This window comes from Leuciscus leuciscus (assembly GCF_965113295.1).
Source record: "Leuciscus leuciscus genome assembly, contig: HAP1_SCAFFOLD_447, whole genome shotgun sequence".
NCBI lineage: Eukaryota > Metazoa > Chordata > Actinopteri > Cypriniformes > Leuciscidae > Leuciscus > Leuciscus leuciscus.
In genome coordinates this window covers 20,075-39,809 of record NW_028118292.1, presented here as the reverse complement: position 1 = coordinate 39,809, position 19,735 = coordinate 20,075, and the positions used below count along the sequence as shown (strand labels likewise).

At 40.3% G+C, this 19,735-nt stretch overlaps 1 long non-coding RNA gene across 1 annotated transcript; it reads right to left on the bottom strand.

Annotated features, from left to right (window-relative positions):
- Positions 1-7,044: 7,044 nt before the first annotated feature.
- On the bottom strand, positions 7,045-7,724 carry LOC309491702. The gene is made up of 3 exons (XR_014203264.1): positions 7,662-7,724; positions 7,533-7,580; positions 7,045-7,308 (listed from the first exon to the last, which is right to left on the bottom strand). It is a non-coding gene; the product is annotated as an uncharacterized lncRNA (long non-coding RNA).
- Positions 7,725-19,735: the final 12,011 nt, after the last annotated feature.

The window sequence follows — 19,735 nt, the reverse complement described above, 5'->3', positions numbered from 1 at the left end:
CAAGTTCAAAATGTTAACCTTGAGACAAATCGTGCCACAGATCAGGTCCGAGGACTGGTTTGTCACGATAGACCTCAAGGACGCATATTTCCATCCGTCCGTGTCATTGGAAGTTCCTGAGGTTTGCTTTCGGGGGCAAAGCATACCAATATCGAGTTCTTCCATTCGGCCTAGCTTTATCACCCCGCACTTTCACCAAATGCGTGGATGCAGCTCTGGCGCCTCTGCGCCTCCGGGGTATTCGCATCACGAACTACATCGACGATTGGTTGATTTTAGCTCAGTCGCATTAGATGGCGGTTCAACATCGAGATGTTGTTCTCGCCCATATGAAAGAGTTGGGGTTACGGCTGAACGCCAAGAAGAGTGTGCTTTCTCCATTTTAGAGGACCACTTTTTTAGGCGTGGTTTGGGATTCAGTGTCGATGCAGGCGCGCCTGTCATCGCCACGCTTCGATTCCATCCTGGCAGCTGTGAGAAGTGTAAAGCTAGGCCAGCTACTCACTGTCAAACAGTTCCAGAGACTGTTGGGTCTCATGGCAGCAGCTTCCAACGGGATACCTTTTGGACTGCTGCACATGAGGCCCCTGCAGTGGTGGCTCAGGACCAGAGGGTTTTTCCCCGAGGGGCAACCCATTTCGCACAATCAAGGTCACGCGGTGATGCCTACGTGCCTTGGTTATGTGGAAGAAACCTTGGTTCCTGTCCCAGGGCCCAGTGCTGGGAGCTCCTTGTCGTCGCAAACTGCTAACGATGGATGCTTCCCTCACGGGTTGGGGAGCGATCCTGAGGGTCGCTCATCTCAAGGTCTGTGGGAAGACCATCATCGTTCCTGGCATTCTATAGCCTAGAGATGTTAGCTGTCTTCCGGGCTCTGAGGAGCTTTATCACAGGTCTCAGGGGACACCATGTGTAGTACATACGGACAACACGTCGGTAGTCGCCTATATCAAGGGGGTTTGCGCTGGCATGCTATATCCTCTTGTGGTCCCAGGGGAAGTTGCTGTCACTCAAGGCAGCCTACATCCCCGGGGTCCAGAATATAGGAGCAGACACTCTGTCGAGACAGGGGCCGAGGCCCGGGGAATGGTGGCTCCACCCCCGAGGTGGTGGAGCTGATATGGAAATTATAAGTGGATCTGTTTGCGTCTCGAGAGACGTCTCACTGTCCACTTTGGTTCTCCTTCACGCATCCAGCTCCTCTGGGACTGGATGCTATGGTACAGACGTGGCCGAGGCTACGTCTGTACGCCTTTCCCCCAGTTGCTCTGCTCCCGGGAGTTCTGGAAAGAGTTCGCAGGGACCGGGTTTGCCTGCTTTTTATAGCCCCGCGCTGGCCGGGCAGAGTATGGTTTCCCGATCTTGTGTCCCTCCTCGACGGGCATCCTCTGGAGTTACCCGTCAGGAGGGACCTTCTGTCCGAGGCAGAGGGCTCGATATTTCACCCTCGGCCAGAACTGTGGAACCTGTGGGCTTGGCCTCAGAGGGGGCCCAGCTCATAGAGTCAGGTCTCTCAACCGAGGTTGTTGAGACCATTCTACAGTCCAGAGCTCCCTCCACGAGGAAACTTTATGCCCTGAAGTGGAGAGTATTCACTTCTTGGTGTAGTGACCGTCGGTTGGACCCAGTCCACTGCCCAATTGGTACAGTGCTGGAGTTCCTGCAGGAACGGTTCACTGCAGGTCTGACCCCGTCCACTTTAAAGGTCTATGTGGCGGCCATAGGTGCTTACCACAGTCCTTTGGGTGGAATGTCTGTGGGGAAAGACCCCTTGGTATCTCGTTTCCTTCGTGGCACTTGGAGGTCCTCCTCCCTTTCGAAATCGGACCAGGAGGCGAATAATTTGCTTTGCCCTGTTCGGGCGTTAGACGCGTATGTCCACAGAGCTGCCCTGTGGCGTAAAAGTGACTTTTGCTCCCCTAACAAGGGAGGTCCAGTGTCTAAGCAAAGGATGAGCAAGTGGGTGGTTGAGACTATCTCACTGGCTTATGAGGCGGCTGGACAGCCTTCTCCTTTGGCTGTCCGGTCGCTCTCTACTAGGAGTATGGCGGCCTCTAAGGCCCTTATATCAGGAGTATCGTTACAGGACGTCTGTGATGCGGCAGGCTGGTCCTCACCGCACACCTTCGTCAGGTTCTACTCTCTGGATTTAGACTCTACTCTAGGGTCTCATGTTTTGTCTTCTTAGTGCTGCTCACATGATTACACACAGGACAGACATTTGTAGCTATGGAGGCGTTGGTATAGACGTTCCCATAGCGTCAGCTTTTCGACGCAACGGGAGTTCCCTTGAAAGGGAACGCCTCGGTTACGACTGTAACCTCGGTTCCCTGAAGAGGGAACGAGCGTTGCGTCGCCTTGCCATATCTCCTTCATGCCTGTCAGCGCGACTTCAGACTTTACGAAGCTTTCGTTTTCTGTTTCGGGCTGGCTTTTATAGCTTCCTGGTACGTGACGTCACCCGCCTCTGACGTTCCGCCACACCATTGGACTGATTTTACATGTGCTTCAAGACGTCATCACGCAAAGCGTTCCCATAGCGTCAGCTTTTCGACGCAACGCTCGTTCCCTCTTCAGGGAACCGAGGTTACAGTCGTAACCGAGGCGATTTTTTTCAATCCCTGTTTTGGCAGGGGAAAAACTGACCCGAAAATGTAACGAAACGTTGTAGAAATGTAGTGGAGTAGAAAGTATAATAATTGCTGCAAAAAGTAACGAAGTAAAAGTCAAAAGTATGCACTATTGATTCTACTTAAGTAAAGTACAGATACGTGAAAAATGTACTTAAGTAAAGTAACGAAGTATTTGTACTTGGTTACATTCCACCACTGCAAATAAATGCATGAATTTCATTATGATAACAGGTTAAACGTCGTAATTAGCCAGCATAGGACGCAAATGAAAATACAATTTGATATTTGTGATATTTAAACTGTGTATTATTAATAAATATTGTTTCATATCTTGTTCATGCTTTATACATTTTAACCAGTGCTAATTTAAATAAAATGAATAAATGAATAGAACTATATAATAATTAATTATAATATGGTAGCCTAACTTTGGTCCAAAGTAATTTGTGATAAACAGTGTATAGGCCTACTATGTTTCATCTGCTTATTTATTATAGTCAAAATAATCCAGCAATTATGTTTTATCGAATGTTATTCGAATTCAAGATGTAGAAGCTCAGATCAATAATGAGGCGTACAGGCCATAAATAACAAATAGACATTACAACATTTTTATTATTCATAAGAATTTAAGTTAATAACATCTAAAACAAAGAATACATGTATTACAGGGCAAGTATAAGTATTAGTATTTTTAATGTTTTTGAAAGAAGTTTCCTCTGCTCATCAAGCCTGCATTTATTTGATCAAAAATACAGAAAAAAAAGTAATATTGTGATATATTTTTACAATTTAAAATAATTGGTTTAAATGATCATTTATTTCTGTGATGCAAAGCTGAATTTTCAGGATCATTACTCCAGTCTATCACATGATCCTTTAGAAATAATTCTAATATGATGATTCATTATCAAAGTTGGAAACAGTTCTGCTGCTTAATATGTTTTCATAACCTGTGATACTTTTTTTAGGATACTTTGATGAATAAAAAGTAAAAAAAAATAAAAAAATAAAAAAAGCAATTTTTTTAAAAATAGAAATCTTTTGTAACAACAATATACACTACTGGTCAGTAATTTGAGGTCAGTATTTATTTTTTATTTATTTTTAAATAAATCAATACTTTTATTCAGCAAGGATGTGTTAAATTGATAAATAAAAGTGATAGTAAAGAAGATTTATATTATTAGAAATGATATATATTTTTTAATAAATGCAGTTCTTTTTAACCTTTTATTCATCATTAGGCAGCAGAACTGTTTCCAACACTCATAATAAATCAGAATATTAGAATGATTTCTGGGGCTGTTTACACCTGGCCACTTCATGCGTTTTCTCAGATCGGATAGCTATCCGATCATGAAAAGACCAGAGGCGCCTGTTTCAGAAAGGAGGTTAAGTGAAAACTCAGAGTATGTTAACCCTGAAATGAGGGAAACTCTGGGTTTTCTGTTTCAGAATGGGAGGTATGTTAAACCTGAGAAAGCAGAGTAAGTCAAGCCCGTTTCTGAAAGAGAGGTAACTTATACTCAGAGTCAGTTACCATGGTAACTTACTCTGTGAACCTAACCTGGCCGGGAGCAGGTTTTCTTCGGTAAACCCAGAGTTTCTTTCGGTCTCCTCCCCTTTTTTAAAGAGGAAGTGGTGTTTAAACACCTCATTCATTCTTTCAGTACATTTTTATTAATAAAATTAATCTTTAATTAATAAATACAATATTGCTATTTTTATTTTTAATTTATTTTTTATTTTTAAATAAGCTGAAGTCTATTAACTCCTTAACTGGCAACTGAATATACAGTAGTAGATTAGAGTTACATAATGTAGTTCTAAACAAATTCTACAGAATTAAACTGTGGCATTTACTGAAAATCACTGAACTCTGTTCATCTGTGCAACAGAAGTTGATGGACCGTCCTCCTGCTGTTCTTCCCATTTATACTTAGCTTTAAACTTAGATTCTACTCCACATAAAAATGTGAAAAAATCTGAATGTGTAGATTGTTTGATGTGACACATAACATTATCCCCATCGTCCTGTGAAGATGAGTACACTTTATAACACTATTTGTCATAATTTCTGGTGTATTGAGTAGGCTACTTACAACTGCCTGCAGGTTTTGTTGGGACAGGAGGCTCCAAAAGACAGATATTACCATCGGAATCTGTTGGGACCAACAAAAAACCCAACCCAAAGTAAAATAAATGGAAATATCAAAAATAGCCTATATAAGAAATAACACATATGTAAACCTCTTACATTTTATGAAGGCCCTTGGATCTTCGGGAGTGACTGGCTCTGAAGTCCCTCCAGGAATTCCCCCAGCCAAAAATGCTGCTGCACTGCTAGACACTGGGATGCTATTTAGTTATTTAATATGTCAAATATTTGTAAATTCAGGTAGCCTACACCCATGATATGCTCAAACCTTACCTGATTGAATTATGTTCTTATATTTAATTTTCAGCTGCTGCCATGTTCTTTTAATACCTGCAGGATTGCACCCATGAAAATTAAAATTAGGTTGAATAACATACTGTTCTTCCAGTTTCACCTCTGATATTATAACAGTTGGGTAAGTTACTCTAAAATAGTTATTAATTACTAACTACAAATGACATCTTCAACCGTGTAATTAGATTCATGTAATAATGACTATCTTTAGAAAGTATTGGTCTACTTATTAATAAATCCCATATCAACCTCAACCACTTGAACAATACAAGGAGAGACAAGAAACTGCACTTTTAATGCTTTCAAATAAACAATATACAATTGCATGGATTATTCTTGAATTGACCAAAGTGTGTAGAGGGAGAAGGTTACATAAAAAATATACCTTTTAAAAATGTATGTTAAACATACAGAATTGTTCTATAGTCTAATGCAATTACATCAGATTTTACTTCAAATTACAGAAGAATTAAGAGTAATCCCTTTAATTAAATGACAGTATTTAGATGACTTGGTAATTAATTACACCCAACACTGTATAACTAATTAAAATGTAAACATACGCATTGACTCGAGCAACTATTTTCTCCCTAGCTAACTCTAGTTGTCCTTCGCTGCTGCAGCCGATATTTAAAAAATAATAATATGTCTTCTTACGCTTGCAGAAGCTGGTGAGAAATATGCAGACCTCTTTTTGTCTGGCGCTGTTACCATGGTGACTCATAATATCTGCACTCCATTGATAATGGCTTTTTATAGTGGTGGTGCACGCGCTTAACTCAGAGTCAGTCAACTCAGAGTTGATTGAACTAACTAATTTCCGCTGTTCTGTAACCGAAAACTCAAGAGTTTCCCATCTCAGGGTAAGTCAACTCAGTTGAACCTCCTTTCTGAAACAGGCCCCAGGGGCCCGTTCTTCGTACGTCGCTAACTCAGTTAGCTGGATTTGATTGTTGGAGATTTGGCATGATCTTGGATTGTTTGGTTCTTCGACGCTCATCCTGGACTTGCTGTCATAGCAACAGGTGCCCAAGCTTAAACCTGCTCGGGAGCAGGCTTATTTCATGTTAACAGGATTAGATCCCGGCTTTATAAGCGGAGGTGATACGGGAAGTCTTTCGCAGCCATGTCTTGTCCGTTTTTACGACAAGAACCTGTCGCTGAAGGTGGTCTCACGCTGCACAATCCACTGCCGCTTTCTGAGCATGCAGCCTGACATCAAACAATTCACCATTTACCTTGGAGAAGCGAGTCCAGAATATATCAAATAATACAAAAAGTAATGTAATCAAAAAGTATGCAGTTGACTGATTAAAAATATCTTAGATGGTGTGTGACTCCATGTCCTACATCACAAATGTGGAAGCAAAATGGCCTGGTTCTGTGCATGACTCCAGGATTTTCAGAGAGTCACATTTATGCACATTATTTGAACGTGGTAAGGAAATATTTAATATCAAGCTCACTGTATTACATACATTTATTCTGAGCCTAACAAAACTGCATTTTTCCAGGTGCTTACGACGGGATCCTGCTTGGTGACAGGGGCTATACCTGCAGGCAGTATTTCATGACGCCATTCCCTGACCCAAACCCCGGACCACAAACCCGTTTCAATGCAGCTCTAGCCAGGACAAGGGCACGCATTGAAATGACCTTTGGGCAACTAAAGGAAAGATTTCAGTGTCTGAGGGTTGCACCTGACAGGGCCTGTGACATTATTGTTGCATGTGCCATACTCCACAATAGTGCCACCATCAGAAAGGAGAGGACCCCTGTGGTGGAGGTGCAGCCTGATGATGACCTCCAGCCAGTGCACTTGGACCAACCTAGTGGCAGAGCTGCACGGGACAGAATTGTGGAACACCATTTTATTTTATTTTTTTTCAAAACAAAAACCTTCATTAAATGAATAGAAGACAAGACAACATGCTTAGTTCCTTGAGTTTTATTTCAATTATTCTTTGTCAAGAAAAGCCAATGATGGTCATCTTTTGCCTGCAATAAGATATATTGTTATCCAAGGTCAGCAATAGTACTCTGTGTGAAATAGTGTATTTAGCACTTACTCTGAAGTTCCTTTTGAAGCAACTCAATCTCTAGTGCCAGTTTTTTCTTCTTTAAGGTGTCAAGTTCTATTTCTCCCCTTCATTTTTCAGTTTTTTCAGGTCAAAATACTAAATTTTCTGTTGTAGATTCCGTTTATATACGGATATCACCCTGTGCCATGTTTGGATAAAAAGAATAAAAAAAAATAAAATAAAAAAAAAGAACTGTCAACACAAGCCTCATGCAACAAAAATAAAAAGTACAAGTAGGTTACTACACTGCCCACCTCTGTATCACTTTGTGCAGTAGGCCTTTCCTCCTGCAACTCATATTGCAGTCAGAAATAATATGTACACAAGTTACTATAAATGAAGTAAAGTTATTTATGCACTTACAAGTACTTCCTCCAAAGGACAGTCATCTGAGAGGGTTTCTTCACTGTCCTGTGCAATGGAAACAAATGGGCATTACAAAGTGTTGCACTTTCTTCCCTTTTGATGTAAAGTTAGAAAAAGTCCACTTACTGCACATATTTCAGCCACTACTTTCTTGGGAACAGGTACAAGTGTTGGTGTATTATGTAAAACTGCACAAAAGAGGAAACACAATGGCATTACAATGAACTACACTATATGAACAAATGTGATCAGTAACTCATGGCAAAATATTCTTACATTAAGTTCAGCAGTTTTCACCTTCACAAGTCAAAGCAATTGATCACTACTCAATATTTAACAGCTGAAATTACTGTACCAGCCATTTGGATTATATAGGCCTACTTAATTTAATGCGGCAAAAAAAAAGATATATTTTACAGTGTAGCAAGATCATTTAAAGCTCATTTACCAGTAATGAAGGTGTTGCTGCTACTGGTTCCTGGCTGTTGGTCTGAGGAAGAGCTGCCCCCAGGGATGCCCTCCACAATGGGTCGGTTCACATTTAACCCCAGGGCCAGCTCTACTGCTGGGGTATAATGTGGTATAATGTGAGGGAGCAGGACCACCACCTGTTTTTTTTTTTTTCAGCTCAGCCTTTTTCTTGGTTGCTGTTATAAACAGACAAACACATTTAACGGTGCTTTTCTTTTGTAAAAGAGACAAAGAACAGTAGAAGTAGAAAAGATTACCATTTTGAAGAATATTCTTGTACTTCCCTTTTACTTGTTCCCATGTTCTAGTGCAGTGTTCTTCAACCCTGCTCCCGGAGGACCCCCAACACTGCTGGTTTTCTTTGTCTCCCTAATCAAACACACCGGATTCAATTCATCAACTCATTATCACATGGGTTAATGAGCTGATGAGTTGAATCAGGTGTGTTTGATTAGGGAGACAAAGAAAACGTGCAGTGTTGGGGGTCCTCCAGGAGCAGGGTTGAAGAACACTGTTCTAGTGGGTCCTGAGGTGGCTCTGACATTAAGCAATTATGAAATGATTAAAATACAAGAATATACACTGTAATAAGTGATATAACCATAACATGGAACACTTACGCATTTCATTTGTCTGCTACTTTTTGCCAGCCCTCTCTCCTGGCTTTTGCACACTTTGAGGTGTTCCCTGGCGTTTTAATTAAGGTTTCATATTCTGCATAACCTTCAATAACTCTTGCTCTGCTGCGGAGAAAAACTGTGCGCGCTCTTTGGCCATGGTGAGCAGCCAATAGCAGCGTTGCTGATCAATGTTTCTACTATCGATACATATCCCCTTTTAAACCAGCGCATGAACGCGCAGTTATCTCAGATAACTCAATCCAGCTATACTAATCATAACTGGCAGGTGTGTTCGAAGAAACGAATTAGTCAGATCATGATTAGGCCGATGATATCACCTTGGATGTCTCATAATTTGATCTTGGATGTTTCAAGCAACGTACGAAGAACGGGCCCCAGTTGCTATGACAGCAAGTCCAGGATGAGCGTCGAAGAACTCAGTTAGCTGGATTTGATTGTTGGCGATTTGGCATGATCTTGGATTGTTTGGGTCTTCGACGCTCATCCTGGACTTGCTGTCATAGCAACTGGGGCCCGTTCTTCGTACGTTGCTTAAAACATCTGAGATCAAACGAGACATCCAAGATGATATCATCGTGCTAATCATGATCTGACTAATTTGGTTCTTCGAACACACCTGCCGGATATGATTAGTATAGCTGGATTGAGTTAGTGAGATAATTGCGCGTTCACGCGCTGGTTTAAAAGGGGATATGTATCGATAGTAGAAACATTGATCAGCAACGCTGCTATTGGCTGCTCACCATGGCCAAAGAGCGCGCTCAGTTTTTCAACGCAGCAGAGCAGGAATTTTTACTGGAAGGGTATGCAGAGTTTGAAAAATATAATTAAAACGCCAGGGAACACTGGGAATCAAAGTGTGCAAAAGCCAGGAGAGAGGGCTGGCAAAAAGTAACAGACAAATTAAATGCGTAAGTGTTCCATGTTATGGTTATATCACTTATTACAGTATATATTCTTGTATTTTAATCATTTCATAATTGCTTAATGTCAGAGCCACCTCAGGACCCACTAGAACATGGGAACAAGTAAAAGTGAAGTACAAGAATATTCTTCAAACTGGTAATCTTTTCTACTTCTACTGATTAGTCTCTTTTAGCAAAGACATTTTAAATGATGTGTTTGTCTGTTTATGGTTATCTGCAACCAAGACAAAGGCGGAGCAGAAAAAAACAGGTGGTGGTCCTGCACCCCCACGTTATACCCCGGCAGAAGAGCTGGCCCTTGGGCTAAATGAGAACCGACCCATTGTGGAGGGCATTCCTGGGGGCAGCTCTTCCTTAAGGCCTATTTATACTTCTGCGTCGGACCTACGCCGGAGCCTCTACGCTGTAGGCAACGCGTTGGTTTTAATTTATACTTCTGCGTCGTTGTCCGCGTTGACGCGCAATTACTCATGCAGAGGGACCATGTGAAACCCGAGGGAGGGGTTCTAGCAGACCAATCACAGCGCTTGCGTCCGCGTAGAATTGACGCGTTGTTACATTTTTGGAGAGGTGCGCATCAGGGTACGCCAAAGGGTACGCGCGCTAAGCACAGCCTACGACGTAGCTACGGCGTAAGTTCGACGCAGAAGTATAAATAGGCCTTTAGACCTAAAGCCAGGGACCAGTAACAGCAACACCTTAATTACAGGTAAATGAGTTTTAAATCATCTTGCTACACTGTAAATAATTTGTTGCTGCATTAAATTAAGTATGTCTATAATCCAAATGGCTGGTACAGTATCAGCTCCGCTTATGAAGCCGGGATCTAATCCTGTTAACATGAAATAAGCTTGCGCACCTGTTGCTATGACAGCAAGTCCAGGAGGAGCGTCGAAGAACCAAACAATCCCAGATCATGCCAAATCGCCAATAATCAAATCCAGCTAACTGAGTTAGCGACGTACGAAGAACGGGCCCCAGGTGCGCAAGCTTAAACCTGCTCGGGAGCAGGCTTATTTCATGTTAACAGGATTAGACTGCGGCTTCATAAGCGGAGCTGATACGGGAAGTCCAGCGCTTATGAAGCAGGGATCTAATCCTGTTAACATGAAATAAGCTTGCGCACCTGTTGCTATGACAGCAAGTCCAGGATGAGCGTCGAAGAACCAAACAATCCCAGATCATGCCAAATCGCCAATAATCAAATCCAGCTAACTGAGTTAGCGACGTACGAAGAACGGGCCCTGAGGTACGAAGAACTGAGATTTTGCGTTACAATAGTGCACTTTCTGAGATATATATTTTTTCTCGTGACTGGTGAGATTGTCGTTTACATGATTAATTTGTTGGAAACACACACTTATTTTCGACTTGTCGGAGTCGGGCTTTAACTACAGCACAAACTGTTTGCATTGCCTTAAGATTATTTGCGAGTGGCTCTTTCCTTTACACTATTGGAGATGGCACTCGATTGCTCCTGTCTGCCTCGCTGCCTGCTGTGAGTGTTTTTGCTTCGTTGCTGTAAGCTCCGTCTTAGCCTCGTATTTCCTTATTTTGAACCATAATTTACTACAATTTCTAGTTGTTTATACTACTACTAAATACGGCTTGCCCAACATCGCTGGCTTCCGTTGCTACTAGCACAACACGGTAGTAATTCGCTAGCCTGTTAACGCGCCACCCGTGCGCTCAGCTATTTTTATTTATTTATTTTTCTCTCGCGCCTTTGAGTTCATAAAAGCTCAGGTGAGTAAGAATCACTCAACAAACACGGTGAGTAATGTCTTGTCCTGTTATTATCATGCGTCCAAGGGGCAACATTCTGATCTGAAAAATGAAGCCTACCCGGAAGTGCGAAAAACTGCAATACATCGAAAATCCGCTAGGGGAAGGTCCCAAAAGGGAGCAAATGTCCATAGCCCCCATGTTAAAATGTCCGTTTTCACAGCATAAAATCATGTTTTTACAGGTTGGTCCCATGGACTTTTATTGGATTTTTCGATAGGTTCCGAGTGCCTGACAACGGCGAGGGTAGTGAATTTTTTTCTAACTCGTTAGTTTAGATAGTATTTAGATATAAAATGTATGACAATAAGGGCGTGGTTAACTTTGATTGACAGCTTGATTGACAGCTGAAAGGCAGAATGACAACATAAGAAGCGCCATTTTTTAATACAGTTGACATATAATACTACTGTTTCTGTATCATGAAATGTAGTTTTAAGAGTTTTTCAGGCGAGAATGTAGTTGTTTAAAGCTCAAATCTGTGGTTTATTTATAAAGATTTATGAAAATTGTATCCAGTTGTGAGATCCAGCGATGACCGGGCGCTCGGCGCGATGTACCCCGCCTGGAGCAGCCTTTCATCGGCTAGACGTTTTGAGGTTTGCCGCTGACTCTGGCGTCTCTGTAGTGGTTAAACATGAGATATAATTCGTCTTGTCTATATCTAACGGGCGATTTTTGGTCTCGTGGGCAATCGTTTTGGCTGAGGGGAAGTTTCATAACTTTATAAGCTATATTTAACTTGTACCGTTGTATGGTTAGACTAGATCGAGCGCATGACTTTTTATGTTTGACTGAATTGTTTGCTTTATTTGTATAGCTTATTGTAACTTTACCTTTTACTTATACTTTTATAATAGCTAATATTGATAAAACTGAAATTTAACAAAAAGAGACTGGGTTGAGTTTTGTCATTTTAAATTTTAATACAACGAAGATGATCTGTAATGTTGTTTACTGCAACATCTGTTGTTTAGTACAAATGCACATATTGCCTGGACCATATTAAAATGTTTAATATTTTTATATTATATTTAAAACGAAAAGAGGCAGGTTTGTGTTTTATATTTCGTTTTGTTATAAATAGGCAAACGTTATGTGCAGTGAATATAATCAATACGCGTTGCCTGAACCACATTTGTGTGGCTATAATGTTTAAGATTTCTTTAAATGAAAACGAAAAGAGTTAGTATGGTGTTTTATAACATATTTCGTTGCCTAAAATATACACAGAGATAACCGGAGTAGCAGAGCGAGCTGAGTGACGCGCGCTGCGTCAGAAGGTGGGCGGGGTTAGGGTTTCCCAAGATTTTCCAAGATGGCGCCGCCCATACCCCCCATAAACGGCTTCAAACCGTTCTTCAGAAAGTCTATGGGTGACGTCACAGACGCTTTGTCCATATTTTTTACAGTCTATGCATGCGTCGCGTCTGAATGCGTTGTTGTTTTTGGAGCTCTATCGATTTGATTTAAAATTCTTGATTTTTCTCGCTGCCTGCTGTGAGTGTGTTTGCTTCGGAGCTGTAAGCTCCGTCTTAGCCTCGTATTTCCTTGTTTTGAACCATCATTTACTACAATTTCTAGTTGTTTATATTACTACTAAATACAGCTTACCCAACCATGACGCACAACACGCTAGTAATTCGCTAGCCTGTTAACGCGCCACCCTTGCGCTCAGCTATTTTTATTTATTTATTTTCTCTCGCGCCTTTGAGTTCATAAAAGCTCAGGTGAATAAGAAACACTCAACAAACACGGTGAGTAATGTCTTGTCCTGTCATTATCATGTGTTGCGTCTGAATGCGTTGTTGTTTTTGGAGCTCTATCGATTTGATTTATAATTCTTGATTTTTCTCTTTAAACTCGCTTACAACGAACATTTTCTACTTTTCCTCACTGAGAAGCACTACTGCTCAAACCTCATTGTTACAACGCGGACTGTTGAGCAGACGCGTCTCAAGCCTATTAGTGATCCAACGCTGCATACTCTTAAAGGTTACGTCCGTGGATCACGGCTGAACGCGTCTTCTCCACACTCATTTACAAACAAACTTATAATATAAATTAGTATTAATATTGATAGCATCACTGGTAGCTTCGTTGCTAACTCACTGTCCATCTGTTAAAATGGCGAATATATCAGATGTAAGTAGTCTACCGCTTGGTGCAGGTGAGGACACATTTGAGCTTCACGCACTGCAGTCTGAGCTGGAAGCTGTTGAGAAACAGATCCACAACCTTTTATTGAGACAGGCCGAGCTGAGAGACCGGTGTAGAAGTTTCCTCTGCTCATCAAGCCTGCATTTATTTGATCAAAAATACAGAAAAAAAAGTAATATTGTGATATATTTTTACAATTTAAAATAATTGGTTTAAATGATCATTTATTTCTGTGATGCAAAGCTGAATTTTCAGGATCATTACTCCAGTCTATCACATGATCCTTTAGAAATAATTCTAATATGATGATTCATTATCAAAGTTGGAAACAGTTCTGCTGCTTAATATGTTTTCATAACCTGTGATACTTTTTTTAGGATACTTTGATGAATAAAAAGTAAAAAAAAATAAAAAAATAAAAAAAGCAATTTTTTTAAAAATAGAAATCTTTTGTAACAACAATATACACTACTGGTCAGTAATTTGAGGTCAGTATTTATTTTTTATTTATTTTTAAATAAATCAATACTTTTATTCAGCAAGGATGTGTTAAATTGATAAATAAAAGTGATAGTAAAGAAGATTTATATTATTAGAAATGATATATATTTTTTAATAAATGCAGTTCTTTTTAACCTTTTATTCATCATTAGGCAGCAGAACTGTTTCCAACACTCATAATAAATCAGAATATTAGAATGATTTCTGGGGCTGTTTACACCTGGCCACTTCATGCGTTTTCTCAGATCGGATAGCTATCCGATCATGAAAAGACCAGAGGCGCCTGTTTCAGAAAGGAGGTTAAGTGAAAACTCAGAGTATGTTAACCCTGAAATGAGGGAAACTCTGGGTTTTCTGTTTCAGAATGGGAGGTATGTTAAACCTGAGAAAGCAGAGTAAGTCAAGCCCGTTTCTGAAAGAGAGGTAACTTATACTCAGAGTCAGTTACCATGGTAACTTACTCTGTGAACCTAACCTGGCCGGGAGCAGGTTTTCTTCGGTAAACCCAGAGTTTCTTTCGGTCTCCTCCCCTTTTTTAAAGAGGAAGTGGTGTTTAAACACCTCATTCATTCTTTCAGTACATTTTTATTAATAAAATTAATCTTTAATTAATAAATACAATATTGCTATTTTTACTGTTTTTTTTTTTTTTCAATTTTTTAAATAAGATGAAGTCTATTAACTCCTTAACTGGCAACTGAATATACAGTAGTAGATTAGAGTTACATAATGTAGTTCTAAACAAATTCTACAGAATTAAACTGTGGCATTTACTGAAAATCACTGAACTCTGTTCATCTGTGCAACAGAAGTTGATGGACCGTCCTCCTGCTGTTCTTCCACTTTGGGGGCGGGGGGAGAGATAAGACTACCCATTTATACTTAGCTTTAAACTTAGATTCTACTCCACATAAAAATGTGAAAAAATCTGAATGTGTAGATTGTTTGATGTGACACATAACATTATCCCCATCGTCCTGTGAAGATGAGTACACTTTATAACACTATTTGTCATAATTTCTGGTGTATTGAGTAGGCTACTTACAACTGCCTGCAGGTTTTGTTGGGACAGGAGGCTCCAAAAGACACTGGGATGCTATTTAGTTATTTAATATGTCAAATATTTGTAAATTCAGGTAGCCTACACCCATGATATGCTCAAACCTTACCTGATTGAATTATGTTCTTATATTTAATTTTCAGCTGCTGCCATGTTCTTTTAATACCTGCAGGATTGCACCCATGAAAATTAAAATTAGGTTGAATAACATACTGTTCTTCCAGTTTCACCTCTGATATTATAACAGTTGGGTAAGTTACTCTAAAATAGTTATTAATTACTAACTACAAATGACATCTTCAACCGTGTAATTAGATTCATGTAATAATGACTATCTTTAGAAAGTATTGGTCTACTTATTAATAAATCCCATATCAACCTCAACCACTTGAACAATACAAGGAGAGACAAGAAACTGCACTTTTAATGCTTTCAAATAAACAATATACAATTGCATGGATTATTCTTGAATTGACCAAAGTGTGTAGAGGGAGAAGGTTACATAAAAAATATACCTTTTAAAAATGTATGTTAAATATACAGAATTGTTCTATAGTCTAATGCAATTACATCAGATTTTACTTCAAATTACAGAAGAATTAAGAGTAATCCCTTTAATTAAATGACAGTATTTAGATGACTTGGTAATTAATTACACCCAACACTGTATAACTAATTAAAATGTAAACATACGCATTGACTCGAGCAACTATTTTCTCCCTAGCTAACTCTAGTTGTCCTTCGCTGCTGCAGCCGATATTTAAAAAATAATAATATGTCTTCTTACGCTTGCAGAAGCTGGTGAGAAATATGCAGACCTCTTTTTGTCTGGCGCTGTTACCATGGTGACTCATAATATCTGCACTCCATTGATAATGGCTTTTTATAGTGGTGGTGCACGCGCTTAACTCAGAGTCAGTCAACTCAGAGTTGATTGAACTAACTAATTTCCGCTGTTCTGTAACCGAAAACTCAGAGTTTCCCATCTCAGGGTAAGTCAACTCAGTTGAACCTCCTTTCTGAAACAGGCCCCAGGGGCCCGTTCTTCGTACGTCGCTAACTCAGTTAGCTGGATTTGATTGTTGGAGATTTGGCATGATCTTGGATTGTTTGGTTCTTCGACGCTCATCCTGGACTTGCTGTCATAGCAACAGGTGCCCAAGCTTAAACCTGCTCGGGAGCAGGCTTATTTCATGTTAACAGGATTAGATCCCGGCTTTATAAGCGGAGGTGATACGGGAAGTCTTTCGCAGCCATGTCTTGTCCGTTTTTACGACAAGAACCTGTCGCTGAAGGTGGTCTCACGCTGCACAATCCACTGCCGCTTTCTGAGCATGCAGCCTGACATCAAACAATTCACCATTTACCTTGGAGAAGCGAGTCCAGAATATATCAAATAATACAAAAAGTAATGTAATCAAAAAGTATGCAGTTGACCGATTAAAAATATCTTAGATGGTGTGTGACTCCATGTCCTACATCACAAATGTGGAAGCAAAATGGCCTGGTTCTGTGCATGACTCCAGGATTTTCAGAGAGTCACATTTATGCACATTATTTGAACGTGGTAAGGAAATATTTAATATCAAGCTCACTGTATTACATACATTTATTCTGAGCCTAACAAAACTGCATTTTTCTAGGTGCTTACGACGGGATCCTGCTTGGTGACAGGGGCTATACCTGCAGGCAGTATTTCATGACGCCATTCCCTGACCCAAACCCCGGACCACAAACCCGTTTCAATGCAGCTCTAGCCAGGACAAGGGCACGCATTGAAATGACCTTTGGGCAACTAAAGGAAAGATTTCAGTGTCTGAGGGTTGCACCTGACAGGGCCTGTGACATTATTGTTGCATGTGCCATACTCCACAATAGTGCCACCATCAGAAAGGAGAGGACCCCTGTGGTGGAGGTGCAGCCTGATGATGACCTCCAGCCAGTGCACTTGGACCAACCTAGTGGCAGAGCTGCACGGGACAGAATTGTGGAACACCATTTTTTTTTTTTTTTTTTTTAAAACAAAAACCTTCATTAAATGAATAGAAGACAAGACAACATGCTTAGTTCCTTGAGTTTTATTTCAATTATTCTTTGTCAAGAAAAGCCAATGATGGTCATCTTTTGCCTGCAATAAGATATATTGTTATCCAAGGTCAGCAATAGTACTCTGTGTGAAATAGTGTATTTAGCACTTACTCTGAAGTTCCTTTTGAAGCAACTCAATCTCTAGTGGCAGTTTTTTCTTCTTTAAGGTGTCAAGTTCTATTTCTCCCCTTCATTTTTCTGTTTTTTCAGGTCAAAATACTAAATTTTCTGTTGTAGATTCCGTTTATATACGGATATCACCCTGTGCCATGTTTGGATAAAAAGAATTAAAAAATATAAAAAAATTAAAAAGAACTGTCAACACAAGCCTCATGCAACAAAAATAAAAAGTACAAGTAGGTTACTACACTGCCCACCTCTGTATCACTTTGTGCAGTAGGCCTTTCCTCCTGCAACTCATATTGCAGTCAGAAATAATATGTACACAAGTTACTATAAATGAAGTAAAGTTATTTATGCACTTACAAGTACTTCCTCCAAAGGACAGTCATCTGAGAGGGTTTCTTCACTGTCCTGTGCAATGGAAACAAATGGGCATTACAAAGTGTTGCACTTTCTTCCCTTTTGATGTAAAGTTAGAAAAAGTCCACTTACTGCACATATTTCAGCCACTACTTTCTTGGGAACAGGTACAAGTGTTGGTGTATTATGTAAAACTGCACAAAAGAGGAAACACAATGGCATTACAATGAACTACACTATATGAACAAATGTGATCAGTAACTCATGGCAAAATATTCTTACATTAAGTTCAGCAGTTTTCACCTTCACAAGTCAAAGCAATTGATCACTACTCAATATTTAACAGCTGAAATTACTGTACCAGCCATTTGGATTATATAGGCCTACTTAATTTAATGCGGCAAAAAAAAAGATATATTTTACAGTGTAGCAAGATCATTTAAAGCTCATTTACCAGTAATGAAGGTGTTGCTGCTACTGGTTCCTGGCTGTTGGTCTGAGGAAGAGCTGCCCCCAGGGATGCCCTCCACAATGGGTCGGTTCACATTTAACCCCAGGGCCAGCTCTACTGCTGGGGTATAATGTGGTGTAATGTGAGGGAGCAGGACCACCACCTGTTTTTTTTTTTTTCAGCTCAGCCTTTTTCTTGGTTGCTGTTATAAACAGACAAACACATTTAACGGTGCTTTTCTTTTGTAAAAGAGACAAAGAACAGTAGAAGTAGAAAAGATTACCATTTTGAAGAATATTCTTGTACTTCCCTTTTACTTGTTCCCATGTTCTAGTGCAGTGTTCTTCAACCCTGCTCCCGGAGGACCCCCAACACTGCTGGTTTTCTTTGTCTCCCTAATCAAACACACCGGATTCAATTCATCAACTCATTATCACATGGGTTAATGAGCTGATGAGTTGAATCAGGTGTGTTTGATTAGGGAGACAAAGAAAACGTGCAGTGTTGGGGGTCCTCCAGGAGCAGGGTTGAAGAACACTGTTCTAGTGGGTCCTGAGGTGGCTCTGACATTAAGCAATTATGAAATGATTAAAATACAAGAATATACACTGTAATAAGTGATATAACCATAACATGGAACACTTACGCATTTCATTTGTCTGCTACTTTTTGCCAGCCCTCTCTCCTGGCTTTTGCACACTTTGAGGTGTTCCCTGGCGTTTTAATTAAGGTTTCATATTCTGCATAACCTTCAATAACTCTTGCTCTGCTGCGGAGAAAAACTGTGCGCGCTCTTTGGCCATGGTGAGCAGCCAATAGCAGCGTTGCTGATCAATGTTTCTACTATCGATACATATCCCCTTTTAAACCAGCGCATGAACGCGCAGTTATCTCAGATAACTCAATCCAGCTATACTAATCATAACTGGCAGGTGTGTTCGAAGAAACGAATTAGTCAGATCATGATTAGGCCGATGATATCACCTTGGATGTCTCATAATTTGATCTTGGATGTTTCAAGCAACGTACGAAGAACGGGCCCCAGTTGCTATGACAGCAAGTCCAGGATGAGCGTCGAAGAACTCAGTTAGCTGGATTTGATTGTTGGCGATTTGGCATGATCTTGGATTGTTTGGGTCTTCGACGCTCATCCTGGACTTGCTGTCATAGCAACTGGGGCCCGTTCTTCGTACGTTGCTTAAAACATCTGAGATCAAACGAGACATCCAAGATGATATCATCGTGCTAATCATGATCTGACTAATTTGGTTCTTCGAACACACCTGCCGGATATGATTAGTATAGCTGGATTGAGTTAGTGAGATAATTGCGCGTTCACGCGCTGGTTTAAAAGGGGATATGTATCGATAGTAGAAACATTGATCAGCAACGCTGCTATTGGCTGCTCACCATGGCCAAAGAGCGCGCTCAGTTTTTCAACGCAGCAGAGCAGGAATTTTTACTGGAAGGGTATGCAGAGTTTGAAAAATATAATTAAAACGCCAGGGAACACTGGGAATCAAAGTGTGCAAAAGCCAGGAGAGAGGGCTGGCAAAAAGTAACAGACAAATTAAATGCGTAAGTGTTCCATGTTATGGTTATATCACTTATTACAGTATATATTCTTGTATTTT